This window comes from Lepisosteus platostomus, chromosome 5 (genome assembly GCF_059453375.1).
Source record: "Lepisosteus platostomus isolate fLepPlt1 chromosome 5, fLepPlt1.hap1, whole genome shotgun sequence".
Classification (NCBI taxonomy): Eukaryota; Metazoa; Chordata; class Actinopteri; order Semionotiformes; family Lepisosteidae; genus Lepisosteus; species Lepisosteus platostomus.
In genome coordinates, this window is record NC_142615.1 from 60,908,262 (window position 1) to 60,924,748 (window position 16,487).

The window sequence follows — 16,487 nt, forward strand, 5'->3', positions numbered from 1 at the left end:
TCGTCCCGCTCGGGCTCGCCCAGCTCGTTCGGCTCGGTGCCCCCCCCCCCTCGCCCAAGAGCCCCCTCCGCTCCCCGCCCCCGGCCCCCCCCTCCGGCCCCCTCAGGCCCCTGCCTGCCCCGCCCCGACGCCCCCCTTTCATCCCCACCATGCCCCGCGAGCCCCCCCTGCTGCCCGGGGCGGTGCCCCTACCCCTGCCCCCGCCCGTCCTGCCCCCCATCGCCCGCCCGGCCCCGCCAGGCCTGCCTGGGGCTCCCCAGTGCGGAGGGTAAGGAGAGAGGCTGAGATGTCTGACGAGGCAAGTGGGGCAGAGTCTGTCCGTCTGTCTGTCCATCTGTCCTTCTGTCCGTCTATCCTTCAGTCCATCTGTCCCTCTGTCCATCTGTCCCTCTGTCTTTCTGTTCTTTTCTCTGTCCATCTGTCCATCTGTCTTTCTGTCCTTTTCTCTGCCTTTCTGTCCATCAGTCCATCTGTCCTTTTCTCTGTCTTTTTGTCCGTCTGTACTTCTCTCTTTCTGTCTTTCTGTCCTTCTGTCTGAGTCTCTCCATGTCTCCCTGCTCTCTGTCTGTCCTGCGTTGTCCCAGCTGGGCCTGTCTCCCTGTGTCTCTCCGTGTGTCTCCCTGCTCTCTGTCTGTCCTGCGTTGTCCCAGCTGGGTCTCTCTCCCTGTGTCTCTCCGTGTGTCTCCCTGTCTGTCTCTCTGTCTGTCCTGCGTTGTCCCAGCTGGGCCTGTCTCCTCTGCTCTCTGCCTTCAGCTCTGTTCGCCGATGTCCCGCCAGCCCGTCACTCTCTCAGCCTGTCTCTTGACTTGCAGGAGGAAGAGGAGGTGGAGACAGCTCTTCCGGCAGGAGAGAGGAAGGAGGTCAGTGCTGGTCCCACCCTGCCCCCTGTCCTGTCTGTGGTGGAGTTTTGCCGTCTTGTCTGTCCCTGGGTCTCAGTGTCTCTCTCTCTTTCAGCCCTGTCTGTCAGTGTCTCTCTCGGCCTGCTGTCTGCCTGTCCCTGCCTCTCTGTCTCTCTCTCTTTCAGCCCTGTCTGTCAGTGTCTCTCTCCTCCTCCTCTCTGTCCTCAGTGTGTCTCTCTCCTCCTCTCTGTCCTGTGGTGTCCAGGCGGTGTGTCTCTCTCCTCCTCCTCCTGTCTGTCATGTGGTGTCCAGTGGGTCAGTATTAGTGGGCTACACCCAGGCTCACTCACTGCGAGTGTGATCTCAGCAGAGTCTCTGTGCTCTTGGGACACTTGACTCACCTGTCTCTCTCTTTCTCTCCCTGTGCTGTCCCTCTCCTGCCCCCTCTCTCCCTCCACGGACTCCAGCTGGAGGAGGTCCAATCACCACCTCCTGTGAGACAGAAGAAAAAGAAGGTGGGTAATGCTCTGATCCTCTCTTTACTCCTCTCCAGTGTCAAGTCAGTGTCCAGTCAGTGTGTCTGTATGAACCCCTCTCTCTCTCAGTGCAGTGTTCATGTACTGGAGTGTCCAGTCAGTGTGTCTGTATGAACCCCTCTCTCTCTCAGTGCAGTGTTCATGTCCTGGAGTGTCCAGTCATGTGTCTGTATGAACCCCTCTCTCTCTCTCAGTGCAGTGTTCATGTCCTGGAATGTCCAGTCAGTGTGTCTGTATGAACCCCTCTCTCTCTCAGTGCAGTGTTCATGTCCTGGAGTGTCCAGTCAGTGTGTCTGTATGAACCCCTCTCTCTTTCAGTGCAGTGTTCATGTCCTGGAGTGTCTAGTCAGTGTGTCTGTATCAACCCCTCTCTCTCTCAGTGCAGTGTTCATGTACTGGAGTGTCCAGTCAGTGTGTCTGTATGAACCCCTCTCTCTCTCAGTGCAGTGTTCATGTCCTGGAGTGTCTAGTCAGTGTGTGTGTATGAACCCCTCTCTCTCTCAGTGCAGTGTTCATGTACTGGAGTGTCCAGTCAGTGTGTCTGTGTGAACCCCTCTCTCTCTCAGTGCAGTGTTCATGTACTGGAGTATCCAGTCAGTGTCTGTATGAACTCCTCTCTCTCTCAGTGCAGTGTTCATGTACTGGAGTGTCCAGTCCGACTCTTAACGTGACTCTCCTGTCTCTGCTTCAGAAGCGCCGATGCGTCTTTTTAAAGTCCCTGAGCTGCGTGTCAGTGGAGACAGAAGATCAGGACGAGCCGATGGAGGCGGCGGAGACCGTGTGTCAGGAGAGGAAGAGCGAGGGAGAGGAGGAGCAGGCTGCCGGGAAGGACAAGAAGAGGAAGAGGAGGTGCAGGTGAGCAGACAGGGGGGCGCCGCCCGGTCGTGTCTGTGATTCAAGGAGGAGTCTCCTCTTGCTGTTTGATGTCATGGTGACGTCTGTGTCTGTGTCCCTCACACCTGCAATAACAATATCTTTCCAGGTTCCTTTCCTGGTTCTGTGCCTGCTAAGATCTGGACTGGACTGGACTGGACTGAATTGGACTGGACCGGAGCTGAGATACACCAGACTGGACCGAAGCTGAGGGACCCCAGACTGTGCTGGACCGAAGCTGAGGGACCCCAGACTGGACAGGACAGGAGCTGAGGGACACCAGACTGTGCTGGACCGACGCTGAGGGACCCCAGACTGTGCTGGACCGAAGCTGAGGGACCCCAGTCTGTGCTGGGCCAAAGCTGAGGGACCCAAGACTGTGCTGGTCTGAAGCTGAGGGACCCCAGACTGGACAGCACTGGAGCTGAGGGACACCAGACTGGACTGGACTGGAGCTGAGGGGCCCCAGACTGGACTAGTCTGGAGCTGAGAGGCCCCAGACTGGACTGGACCAAAGCTGAGGGACCTCAGGCTGTGCTGTACCGAAGCTGAGGGACACCAGACTGTGCCGGACCGAAGCTGAGGGACCCCAGTCTGTGCTGGACCGAAGCTGAGGGACCCCAGACTGTGCTGGACCGATGCTGAAGGACCCCAGTCTGGACTGAAGCTGAGGGACCCCAGAGTGCACTGGACTGAAGCTGAGGGGCCCCAGACTGTACTGAAGCTGGGGGGCCCCAGACTGGTCTGAACTGAAGCTGAGGGGCCCCAGACTGGACTGATGACCTTTTGTTAAGCATCAATAAATTTTTTTAAAAAAAATCTGTTTAGCTTTTGGTTTTTTCCCTCCCCCCCCCAAGGTTGCTGCTGGGAGAGGTGTGAGTGGGGCCAGCAGGGGGCGCTCTCACCCTGCAGTCTGTGTGGGTCCTGATACCCCAGTATAGTGACGGGGGACACTGGACTGTAAACAGGCGCCGTCCTTCGGATGAGACGTAAAACCGAGGTCCTGACTCTCTGTGCTCGTTAACAATCCCGGGGTGTTTCTGGAGAAGAGTAGGGGTGTTACCCCAGTGTCCTGGCCTGATTCCCCCCCTGGTCTTGACCCATCATGGCCTCCTTATCACCCCCCTCTCTGAACTGGCTCCATCCCTCTGCTCTCCTCCCCACTGAGAGCTGCTGTGTGCTGAGCGGACTGGAGCATCATCCAGGTAGGGGCTGCACACTGGGGGGGCTGGAGGGGACCCCCCTGACCTGGGAGGAGCTCTGAGTGGAGAGTCCAGACTTATTAATTATTATTATTATTCGTGCTGCACTGGGCTTCAGTCCTGGCAGTGAGAGGGGGACTCTGTGATCAGTACAGATACTTATGACTGTCTAATAATACACGATACAAATGGAAAACAGGGTAGCGCTGTAGTCCCTTCGAAACGTTTTGAACTGCCAGAAGAAGTTTTCACAACCCGGACTCGTGAAGGTACAGGTCTTCTCCCTTTGTCCGGAGTAAGGTGAGAGGTCACCCCCTCGGGGCGCAGTATCTCCGATGCACCCCCCCACCACCACCCAAAACGACACACACTTCTGTGACGATTGGGAGACCCCGGTTCGACCAGCCCCTGCGGTGGAGGAAACGACCCGCTGGAGAGAATACGCAGACTCCACACAGAAGGGTTTCCCCCCTATGATACCTCGCGAAATATAACGATGGCCAACTCCTTAAGTTGAAATTTAAACCCTTCTCACGCTACAAGACAGTCCGTCAACATCGCCGCGGCCTGAAGCGCGACCTTCGGTATGATGTTGGCCGAAGGGGGTGGGGTAAGTACGTCACAGCCGGGGGAAGCCCCTATCACGTGAGAGGGGTGCGGCGGGCGATGAGCCCCCGGAGGCGAAGAGAAGTTGATTTGCGTGGGGTGTGGAAACACTACACGACCGGGCAAGCGAGCCGTTTTTTTTTTTGTTTTGTTTTTTCCAGAACATCAGAACAACCGCAGAGATGACCATCGATCCACCTCCAGACGTTTCCTTTTTTGTCCTCTTTGGCCCCCAAAATAAAAAAAAAAACTGGGATCCATCGTGGCGTTGCCAAATTAAAACGTCAACCACTTTTCGGGCTTTCGTGCTGTCCATGATGAAACCGTCATGGTTGTGTAAGCATACGTTACGTCACAGACCGGCGGCGCTCGGACGTGAGGAGTGTCGTTACGTTTTTGAAACGGGCATGTCAGACAAGATCTCTGACAAGATCTCCGAAAAACCCAAACCTGTAAGATTCAATTTCAATTCAGTTTTTTTATTTAGCGCCTTTCACAACAAGAATGCCCCAAGGCCCCGAACAAAGGAGTTGTTCCACACCCCCGCCACCCTCTGTGTACAGTAGAGCCCCCTGTACTGACTGGAGGAGCTCACCCAGCTGTGTCTGGAGAGGAGCCGGGGTATCGGCTTCAACCACAGGGCTGGGCGGCTTGTTCCCCACTCCCACCCCCTTCTGTGTACAGAAGAGCCTCCTGTCCTGACTCCAGTAGGAAATGTCACCTGGAGGCAACACACCGGCTTCTTTTAACAGATCACCTCGGGAATCGGGAACAACGGAGCTGTGTGCGGACGTCTGTACGGAGGGGTTCAGCGCGGGGGGGCTCCGGGCTCTGGTCTGGACCCGGGGGGGCTGTCTGTGTGGAGTCTGCATGTTCTCCCTGTGTTCTTTGGGTCCAAAGACAGGCTTTTGGGCTAATTGGCTTCTGGGAAAACTGGCCCTGGTGTGTGTGTGTCCTGTGATGGAGTGCTGTCCTGTCCGGGGTGTGTGAGTGAGTGTGTGTTTGTCATGTGATGGACTGGTTCCTGTCCAGGTTGTGTGAGTGTGTGTGTCTGAGTGTCCTGTGAGGGACTGGTGTCCTATCCAGGTTGTGTGTGTGTGTCCTGTGAGGGACTGGTGTCCTGTCCAGGGTGTGTGAGTGTGTGTGTGTCCTGTGATGGACTGGTGTCCTATCTAGGGTGTGTGTATGTCCTGTGATGGACTGGTGTCCTGTCCAGGGTGTGTGAGTGAGTGTGTGTGTCTGTGTGTCCTGTGATGGACAGATGGTACCAAGCCTGGACACCCATGAGACACTGGCTTCCTCAGAAGACTCTCACGGAGGGCACACTGTCCCTAACCCGGGTCCAGAAGAAACTACCGTGATCTATAATTCCTGCGCCTCGGAAGGGTTTATGACGTCTATGTCCGGCGCCCGCGCCCGTGGACCGGCGGTTTGGCGTCGCGCTCCGCAGCTCGAGCTTCGGTGCGAGGCAGGGCGGGAGGGAGTCGATGTGGCCTCGGCGCCATCTTTGCTGGTGAGTCAATTGTGACCGTTGCGGTACAACAAACCATCAATCAAGCTTTTCCCACCCCGTCCAGTATTTCTGTCGCGGCCCACGTCCCTTACAATCGACAAACTATAAAAAAAACAGTAGCCCTTCGCAACGTTACACGCCATTTTTTTATTTTAAACGTCCGCTAGATGCGCAGGTGGCTCGATACCTGTCTTATCCTCGCCGGCGTCTTTATACCGGCAAGTGAATTTTATTTGGGGTCCCTCAGAATTGTGACAGAAATGTCAGTGAACCACAATAAAAAACGAAACTTTTTTTTAAAGGCGGTGAATGGATTTTTTGAGTAACCGTGTAGCGACTAACGTAAGGAAAAAAAAGTTGTCTTTCCCTACGAAGACGTTTTGGTACAGGACTTTCTTTAAATATCAGTTGTGCATAGCGTTTTACAAAAAGTTGATGATGATCTTGGAGATAATTGCAAAGGAAAATTGAGATAACTACCAAAACATTACGTGTGAAACAACAGGACAGAACTTTGAACCCACAAAGAAACAAAGGTATGAAATATTGCCTCGTCATGGGGGGTTGATAATTGTAGTAAGTGTTCCTAATTTTCGTAAAGAAATGTATATTATGGGAGTCACACGTGAGATTTAGTGTATATACGTTTCATACTGTGCATATATACGGGGTTAAAAAGTGGAATGAGTATGATTATAAACTCGTGTGTCCTATAATCAGATAATTTTTGAACAAGCTTTGATTAGACAGGTGAAAAACAACATCAGATCCTTTTTTTTAATATATTCTCACGTCTGAATATCAGCTTCTCCCCTCTGGCCAACATTTCAGGGCTCCCAGGTGTAGATCCCAAATTGAAACAAATATTAATTTGTTACTCAGTTAAACAGTTAATAGAAGTGAGTGACCAGGGTAAATAAAGGTGGGTCAGTGTAAACTGTTTATTCTGGACCAGATTTCGTCATGTGTGATATGTCATGACTTCTTATATTAAGTTTTATCTTTATATTTAGTTCTACATGTGTAATAGATGCGATGTGTGTCCATAAAAAGGTTTCTCCAGGGGAAAATCAAGTTCGTTTTAAAACCGTGTTTCCTTTTTAGGGTACGTTTGCATTCCAAGTGTGGGGTTTTTGCCTTTTTATCATATTTTGGATGTGAATCCGTGGTATTTTTGCTGAGACAAGTTGCCTTTCTTATATGCGGAGGGATCTGCTCGTGAGATGTCCGCTTGGTCCATTTCTGAGCTCAGTATAAGGTGTAGAAAGCATGACTGTCATCATAACCCGCTTCTCACCCAGGTGTGGAATAATGTTGTGACTATTGCTTCAGCAATAACATGCTGATTGCATGTTTCTAGATGGGTATAACAGAGATCTCAACTACTGAGGGGCCTTATTAATAAAGTCTCCACAGCCGAAGCGCTGTGTCTCTTTTCAGCTGGCGATAAACCTTTCCTCGATCCTTTGCGGACTTGTAAAACTGTTCCTGATCAGAATAAAAAACGCTCACGCTAATAAACAATCACCCGTGTCTCGCCAAAGCTGACAAACAGACGGACAAGCCGCACTGCACGTGTGAACAGGGGAATGAACGAGCGAGCGGGGTTAGGGCGCCTCCTGCGCTTAAAAGCTTACAGCACCTGGCATTCCCAGGCGGTCTCCCATCCAAGTACTAACCAGGCCCATCCCTGTTTAGCTTCCGAGATCAGACGAGATCAGGCGTGCTCAAGGGGGTGTGGCCATAAGCGAGAGCAAGGCTCGCTGGCACCCTTCTTATTGAGAGGACAGCTCCGTCACCTCTTACGACGCTGCTTGTTTTCCCTTGCGTTTTTCTCTTTTTCCCACGTTCTTTCTCTTCACTGCCTTCGTCCCCGCTCTATTTCACTTCAGCCTTTCACTCTTGCTTCCTTCCAATGAGGACGGAGCTGCGGGAGAAAGGGCACTAGAGAGGATCGCTGTGGAGAGCTGCTGCTGTGCTTTGACTTCTGAGCTCTGTGGAAAACGATCTCAATACAATTCTGAAAAACGCGACTCCCCGAACGCCAGCCGAACAAGTCTTGAAGTGGAAATCTAATAAGTAAATTGATTCTTAAAATGTAGAGAGCTTTGCAAAGAAATATATTGGGGCTTTTAGATAATATATTTCAAGGATGTAATTGCTGTGCTACAGTACGTGCAGAATTTTAGAAAACAGTGCGTCAACAAAGTCACTGTTTAGGTTACTTTAGAAGACAATTTACCAAAACAATATATGCTGTCTGGGTCGTTAGAATTAGCTGAAAGTAACTGAAAAGCTTTGAATAACATATCTAGTGCTTCTTCTTTCGCTTTTTGATGTAATCTGTTTTCTCTTAGGGAAAGTGGAAGTTTTAGAAGGGACAAAGCGCTGAGCTTTTTTCCAGCGCAACGTCTTATGAAAACCCTGTACTGCCTGTAACAAATTGAGTCTCTGGTTGCTCCCAATATTGAAATAAAGACCTTACTCAGGTGAGAACTCTCTCTTGTGGCTTCCTTGATAGTTATATTTCCATGACACCGGTTTTAATGTCTGTAGATTGTATCTTATTTTTATTTTTTGTTTTGTTTCATGTTCATATTATGTGTTTTCACCCAGTTGACTCCAGTTAATAACAGTTCATCCAGTTAATAGCCACTTTTGATGCGCGAAAAACGGGTGATCTTTCTATCTCGTGATCAGCTTAGTATCTTTCTGTAAATTTTTTTCTGCTTAATTAAACGTTTAAAATACATAAATTTCATAAAGACAACACACGTTTCGAACAGAAAAAAATCATATTCTGTTCTCTTCCTGGTATGTATAACAGATCAGCAGGTCTTATTTTCCCAATTGCTTTTTTCCACTGTATTTATGATAATGGCTAGCCAATGTCTTCTCTTAGCTAGGTAATGTTACTTGTGGATGTGCTTCTGCATTGCGCAGAAGCACATGTATCCATAGAAAGTGTATTATACTACTATTTGAGCTACAGTACATAAAAATAATTATATCGTTATTAATTTCTTTAGGTACGTGATTCCATATTATATTCCCTATTAATCAAATTCTAAAAGTATGCTTTTGTTTACTCCGATAACGAGCACATTCACAGAAAATGTTAATATCTTATGACTTTTCACAAAGTATATAAAGTTAAGATGGTCAGAAGGAGCATGTAAAAACGTTTCCGAAACGTGGTAAAATCTTACTACATGTAAGACTTTGATGCTTAAAATGTTTAGGAAGTAAGTGGAATACTGGTGTGTATTTTTTCTTTAAACTACCAATACCAGCCATATACAGTTTACACTATATGTTTATGTTCCTAAATTAATATAGTTTATGGTGGTGTATCATGGTTGTAGAGGTTTGATGGGTTTACTGAGACAATTATTAATTGTAGCAGTAATCACGAGGTTCTTCGTTGTGGCTTTTAGAAAATCAATCGTCAGAACAACTAACAACGCACACACACGGGTTCAATACACGAGATACATTTATTCATATAAATTGTGCACCAAACATATACTAGTCTGCCTGGATACGAGCGGCAGACCTTAGTGTGAGGGTTATCAATATACAAGGTATATAATCTCGAAGAGATGCCAATACAAAGAGATACACAACAGAGAATATATGTCAATATATATCGTTCGGTTACCAAATCGCTAATCAGTGTTATTACCCACTGTTACTCTAAACTCGGAAGTAAATACATTACTCATGAATTAAATTGATAACAACTTGTGTTGAGGTTCAATTGAATTCTCGAGACACAATGTAGAACATGGGGTTTACTTATCCACTGTGTATGGATTTGGAATCTCCCGGCACGAACACCAAACCAGCTGACAGGCTCTGTTGCAGCCTCTGTTCCAGCGGTTGTCCAATGGGCGTTGTCCCGGCGTCCTCTGGCTACCGGCCAACCAGTTGAGGTATAGCTCGGAGTAGGACGGGCGGAGGAATCTGACTGCGGCGCGCAAGGCAGTCGTTGCTCCGAGGAGATCTACCAGCAGTCCAGCTGGCTAGTAGAAAGTCTCTATGCACAGAGTGTGACCGCGAGTCCTCACAAGTCACTCTTTTGTCTGGGAAGAAGCTGGTTCGTTCCCGGTCCAGCGCTGCTTCTGAATAAGCTATTCAGGTTGTCGACTAGGGTCCAACTGTAGGCTGCCGTTGATCAAGCGGAGCATTCACGTTGGTAGAATTCTGAGTACGTACGGGATCCTCGGCCTTGCGCTTAGAACAAAGTCCAAGTCCCTTTGCAGACAACAGCAGTTGTCACATGATTGTCTCTAAGGATGCGCGAAAATGGCCAAGGAGAGCCCCGATCTGAGCTTGCGCTCCCTTTTTGACCAAGACACAGATGTGTGCTGATTGGTTGAGAGTTTGGCGGGCATTCGAGACCCACGTGGTGTTACCACGCCCTGCCAGTCCCTGATTGGTTGATCAAGGTGAGATATGAGTCACTTACTCTTGACACTTAGGAATGAAGTCCAGATGTCCATTTGGCACTCCCTAGACAGATAGGCGCCAATGGATGACCATTGATCATGATAGCCAGGCTTAGCTAAGTGCATCCCCATCTGGGAGCTGTCCCTTATCAAAAGAAAACATCTTAAATCAGCCTGCATGAATACTTTCTCTGTGGCTGCACCACAGAGATGGAGGGTGAGATGGGGCCTCATTTAGGACAGCATACCACCGCTTAATTCTGTCTTATTAACAAGCATTGCCGCTACAACGGCATCTCTCCTGTCAAACTTCCTCCTGACGTGTTTGACAGGATCTGGGCCGTGGTGAACAGTGGGAAAGACGCCCTGTGGAGAGTGAGGAACATGGGGCTATTCAAAGGCATCGAGGTCCCAGTCAAGGCAGCAGGTAGCCTGGCCCTGTTCATCACCCGAGAGAACTATTACCTCAGAGATCTGTGGAGAGAAAGGAGGGAGGAAGCAGAATATCTGTGGGAAATAGAGAGCATAGGTCAATATCTCAAGAAACTGTGAAAAACATTATCACGTTTAAGTAAAGAATGTGATTTACACCAGAAAAAAAGAAATTGTTGCTATGTAACTGGTACCGTGTCAAAATGTAATGAGATGTGATCATATATACTGTTTTAAGTATGTATATTAATGTAAAGCTTTCTAATTTGTGATGTCCTGTATTTTTTTGTGAAAAGAAAATAAAGTTCTTAAAAAATCGATTCACCCAGGGAGGAGAGCGGGGCATGCCCAGCGCCAGACATTCAAGGAGAGGGCTGTGCGAGGTGAGGTGAGGTGCGACACGCCGGAGCCCCGATGCTGCTAATGCGGAGCACTTGTTGAACTGGCATTGAAAGGATGTGTGAGCACGGAGCGAGCCTTCCCTGCGGCGAAGCGTTTGAAACTTTCTCCCCACGCTGCAGGAGTTGTGTGCGCTGCAGCGGTGCCGAGAGAACAGCACAGAAGGCAGCAGGCTCTGGAGAGCGGGTAAGAGACGGAGCCTTGTGGGCAGGGGAGCAGGTTTTTTGGAAATTGCTGAAATGGCTCCAGTGTTTGTTCGGTGTGTGGCACGCGCACGACGCGAGCTTGCGTAGCGATCTGCCGCTCTGGTGTTATGCAAATGAGGCCGAATTGCGTCCCGGGACATGCTGCGAATGGGCATTGGCGACTGCAGATGTGTAGGAAACGGCGCGCTCATTTTCTTGTTTTGCCCACCCTTTTGAGTGTTAGTGTGGCGTGTGAGTGTGCGAAAGAGTGGGCCCAGCAGGAGGCGGTGGTGTGCGGGGCGAGGAGCTGGCCTCGGCTGCGCGCTTTGTGCTGTGGGTGCGGGCCGCTTGCAGGGGCTTGTACAGCTCATACGGAAATATATAGCCCAAGGGAAAGAGAGGCACAGGAAGGAAAGCAGACCAGAAACTAGGGACAGGACAGAGAAGGACCGCCCTCTGGCTGCAGAGGGCGTGACACTTCTACTCAAGACTGTACAGCTCTACAGAGATAAAGGATGAAGAAATTCATTTTTTTACCTCAAAGCTAGAAAACGTTTTGAGTGAAAAAGATAGGGAAGTACTTGAGGGGGATTTGACAGTAGAAGAGCTGAGAGAGCTTACAGAAGGGGAAAACTCCAGGTGCTGACAGGCTCCCTAAAGGGGCGTCTGCTTTTACTACTTGCACGAATGAAGGCAAAAAAAAGCCAATCGATGTGAACGAACGGCGCTTTACAGAGGAGTACTGCCTGACTGGGTCGTTGATGAACGACAGAGGCCACTCCGACCTCTTCTCGGTTTTCTTCAATGACTTACTAAGGATCTTCTTCACATTCGCCCATGCAGGGGAAGCCAGTTACACCAAAGCAAACGCAGGAAAGTGCAATTCAAGCAGAGACCAGGAGGGACTTGTTTACACTGAGAATGGTCGGAGAATGGAACAATGCGCCCAGCCCTGTAGCTGGAGCCGATTCTTGATGAGATCTTGGGCTCACTAAGAAGCCCCCGCTGGATGCTAATCTTTCTGTTGTTCTTGCAGGTCCTGCGCTGCTTTTGAGCTCGTCCTGGTCTGTCGGCACAGCCCAATTGCAAATGATCGGCTCCGCCTACAGAAGGAATGTGCGTTTGGTACAAGAGTGCATGAAGGCACCGGAAATACATTGGGAACAAATGACCGGTCGCTCAAGACCTCTGTGAAGTACAGGAGTGTGCAAAAGGAGGCTGTTTCTGCCCAGTCTCAAACCGGGAACCTTTCGTGTGTGAGGCAAATGTGATAACCGCTACACTACGGAAACGGTGAGAATACAGCCCCAGCGGCAATGAATATTCAACTTCATTGCATTACTGCTCCCAACCAGTTGATATCAATTTAATTCCTAAGGGTTATGTACTTGTTTTGAGTATCTAATGTAGAAGTTGTAAACAAGTTCAATTACGAAACGGTCTAAATGAATGATATACCGAACTTATGTCCTCTTGATATGTGTAACTCTTTGTAACTGAATGAATTTATATCTTTTGTATTCTGAATACCCTTATGATAAGATCTGTTAGGCTTACATGCATATTCTATATATTAATAAATGTATCCTCGTGTATTAGTACCTGTGTATGCGTTGTTTGAGTTATATCGCATGGTTGGATTCTAAGACCATTAAAAGAATCAATTTTGTGATTTACTGCCACAAAAATAATTGTCCCAGTAAATGCCCAAACCCCTACAGAACTAGTGTCTCTTGAGAGCACACTGCAACAGTGTGTGATCTCCTGTGCCAGCCTGAGGAGCAGACAGCGAACCTGTCTCTCAATAATACTAATAATACAGTGTGTGATTCCCTGTCCCAGCCCGAGGAACAGACAGTCAGCCTGTATCTCAATAATAATAATACAGTGCGTGATCTCCTGTACTAGCCTGGGGAACAGACAGCGAGCCTGTCTCTCAATAATAATAATACAGTGTGTGACCTCCTGTCCCAGCTTGGGGAACAGTGAACCAGACTCTCAATAATAATAATACAGTGTGATCTACTGTCTCAGCCTGAGGAACAGTGAGCTTGTCTCTCAATAATAATAATACAGTATGATCTTCTGTCCCAGCCTGAGGAACAGACAGTGATCCTGTCTCTCAATACTAATAATACAGTGTGTGATATCCTGCCCCAGCCTGAGGAACAGTAAGCCAGATACTCAATAATAATAATACAGTGTGTGATCTCCTGTCCTTGCCTGGGAAACAGTGAGTCAGACTCTCAATAATTATAATACAGTGTGATCTACTGTCCCAGCCTGAGGAACAGACAGTGAGCCAGTATCTCAATAATAATAATAATACAGTGTGTGACCTCCTGTCCCAGCTTGGGGAACAGTGAGCCAGACTCTCAATAAAAATAATACAGTGTCATCTCCTGTCCCAGCCTGAGGAACCGTGAGCCTGTCTCTCTATAATAATAATACAGTGTGTGATCTCCTGTCCCAGCCTGAGGAACAGACAGTGAGCCTGTCTCTCAAAGATAATAATAATACAGTGTGTGACCTCCTGTCCCAGCCTGAGGAACAGACAGTGAGCCAGACTCTCAATAATAATAATACAGTGTGATCTACTGTCCCAGCCTGAGGAACAGACAGTGAGCCTGTATCTCAATAGTAATAATACAGTGCGTTATCTCTTGTACTAGCCTGAGGAACAGACAGCGAGCCTGTCTCTCAATATTAATAATACAGTGTGTGACCTCCTGTCCCAGCTTGGGGAACAGTAAGCCAGACTCTAAGCAATAATAATACAGTGTGATCTACTGTCCCAGCCTGAGGAACAGTGAGCCTGTCTCTAAATAATAGTAATAATAATAATAATAATAATAATAATAATAATAATAATAATAATAGTAATAATAATAATTGTAATAATAATAATAATACAGTGTGTCATCTCCTGTCCCAACCTGAGGAACAGACAGTGAGCCTGTCTCTCAATAATAATAATACAGTGTGTCATCTCCTGTCCCAGCCTGAGGAACAGTGAGCTTGTCTCTCAATAATAATACAGTGTGATCTCCTGTCCCAGCCTGAGGAACAGACAGTGAGCCTGTCTCTCAAAGATAATAATAATACAGTGTGTGACCTCCTGTCCCAGTCTGAGGAACAGACAGTGAGCCTGTCTCTCAAAGATAATAATAATACAGTGTGTGACCTCCTGTCCCAACCTGAGGAACAGACAGGAGTGGGCCAGTCTCTCAATAATAATAATGCAGATTATGATCTCCTGTAACAGCCTAAGGAACAGTCAGAAAAGAGCAGGTCTCTCGATAATAATAATACACTGTGTGTTCTCCTGTCCCAGCCTGAGGAACAGACAGTGAGCCTGTCTCTCAATAATAATAATATAGTGTGACTTCCTGTCCCAGCCTGAGGAAAAGACAGTAAGCCTGTCACTCAATAATAATAATACAGTGTGTCATCTCCTGTCCCAGCCTGAGGAACAGTGAGCTTCTCTCTCAAGAATAATAATACACTGTGATTTCCTGTCCCAGCCTGAGGAACAGACAGTGAACCTTTCTCTCAATTATAATAATCCAGTGTGGAATGTCCTGTCCCAGCAAGAGGAACAGACAGTGAGTCTGTATCTCAATAATAATAATACAGTGTGTGATCTCCTGTCCCAGCCTGGGGAACACTGAGCCTGTCTCTCAATAACAATAATACAGTGTGTGATCTCCATTCCCAACCTGAGGAACAGACAGTGAGCCCGTCTCTCAATAATAATAATACAGTGTGTGATCTCCTTTCCCAACCTGAGGAACAGACAGGAGTGAGCCAGTCTCTCAATAATAATAAAGCAGATTATGAACTGCTGTCCCAGCCTAAGGGACAGTCAGGAAAGAGCAGGTCTCTCTATAATAATACAGTTTGTGATCTCCTGTCCCAGCCTGAGGAACAGACAGTGAGCCTGTCTCTCAATAATAATAATAGAGTGTGACCTCCTGTCCCAGCCTGGGGAACAGTGAGCCAAACTCTCAATAATAATAATACAGTGTGTTCTACTGTCCCAGCCTGAGGAACAGTGAGCTTGTCTCTCAATAATAATAATACACTGTGTCATCTCCTGTCCCAGCCTGAGGAACAGTGAGCTTGTCTCTCAATAATAATAATACAGTTTGAACTCCTGTCCCAGCCTGAGGAACAGTGAGCCTGTCTCTCAATAATAAAAATACAGTGTGTGATCTCCTGTCCCAGCCTGTGGAACACTGAGGCTGTCTCTCAATACTAATAATAGATAGATACTTTATTGATCCCGTGAGGGAAATTGCAGTGCAACAGCAGCTTAACACACACAACACAGCCACAGTGTAACGAATTATATACTAATAGTACAATACATACAATACAATACAATACAAGAGTTACTCACAGTCCGGACACACAAGAGGAAACTAGAACAGAACAGTACACAGAAAATCGTATCACACGTATGAATATAAATATAGATGTAACCATAGATATAAATATAAATATAAATGTATTGCACAGGTCCCTGGCATTTATTGCACAAAAGTGGTTGTAAACGGGAAAAAGAAAAAGAAAAAGAAAGAGAACAGATGTAGCAGTAGATGTGTATATGCGTTTAGTCCAGAAACAGGTCACTGTCGCTGTTGCCTCTGCCAAGACGCACGGTGGATGCGTTGTACAGTCTTATGGCAGACGGCAAGAATGACCTCCTGTAGCGCTCCCTGTCGCACCGTGGATGAATCAGTCTATTGCTGAACGTGCTCTTCATTCCTGCAAGCCTGTCATAGAGGGGATCTGAGAAGTTGTCCATGATGGCCTCTAGTTTGGACATCATTCTCCTCTCAGCCACTACCTCCAAGGGGTCCAGGTCAGACCCAATGACAGAGCTTGCTCTCCTGATGAGCTTGTTCAGCCTTTTGGAATCTACTGCTCTAATCCCAGAGCCCCAGCACACCACTGCGTAGAAAATGGCACTCGCTACCACCGACTGATAAAACATGTGCAGCATCTTACTACACACATTGAAGGACCTGAGCCTCCTCAAGAAGTAAAGTCGGCTCTGTCCGTTCTTATAGATGGCCTCGATGTTCTTAGACCATTCCAGTCTATCGTCGATGTGCACTCCCAGGTACTTGTACGAGTCCACCATCTCCACGCCACTCCCATGGATGTAGACAGGAGTAGGTTTGACCTTTTTCCTCCTGAAATCTACCACCAGTTCCTTTGTCTTTGTAACATTCAGTTCCAAGTGGTTCACCCCACACCACTCCACAAAGCTGCTGACCAGTCCTCTGTACTCCTCCTCCTGCTCACCCTTGATACATCCCACAATTGCAGAGTCATCTGAGAACTTTTGCAGGTGGCATGACTTTGAGTTGTACTTAAAGTCCGAAGTATAGAGGGTGAAGAGGAATGGAGAAAGAACTGTCCCTTGAGGTGCCCCTGTGTTAC

General features: G+C 48.1%; 1 long non-coding RNA gene and 1 pseudogene across 2 annotated transcripts in view; both read right to left on the bottom strand.

Moving 5' to 3' along the window:
- The window catches only part of LOC148670536 (uncharacterized), a 408,685-nt gene that overhangs the window by 159,449 nt on the left and 232,749 nt on the right, over nt 1-16,487 (bottom strand). The window lies entirely within an intron of this gene.
- LOC148670552 (5S ribosomal RNA) lies at nt 7,200-7,318 on the bottom strand (annotated as a pseudogene).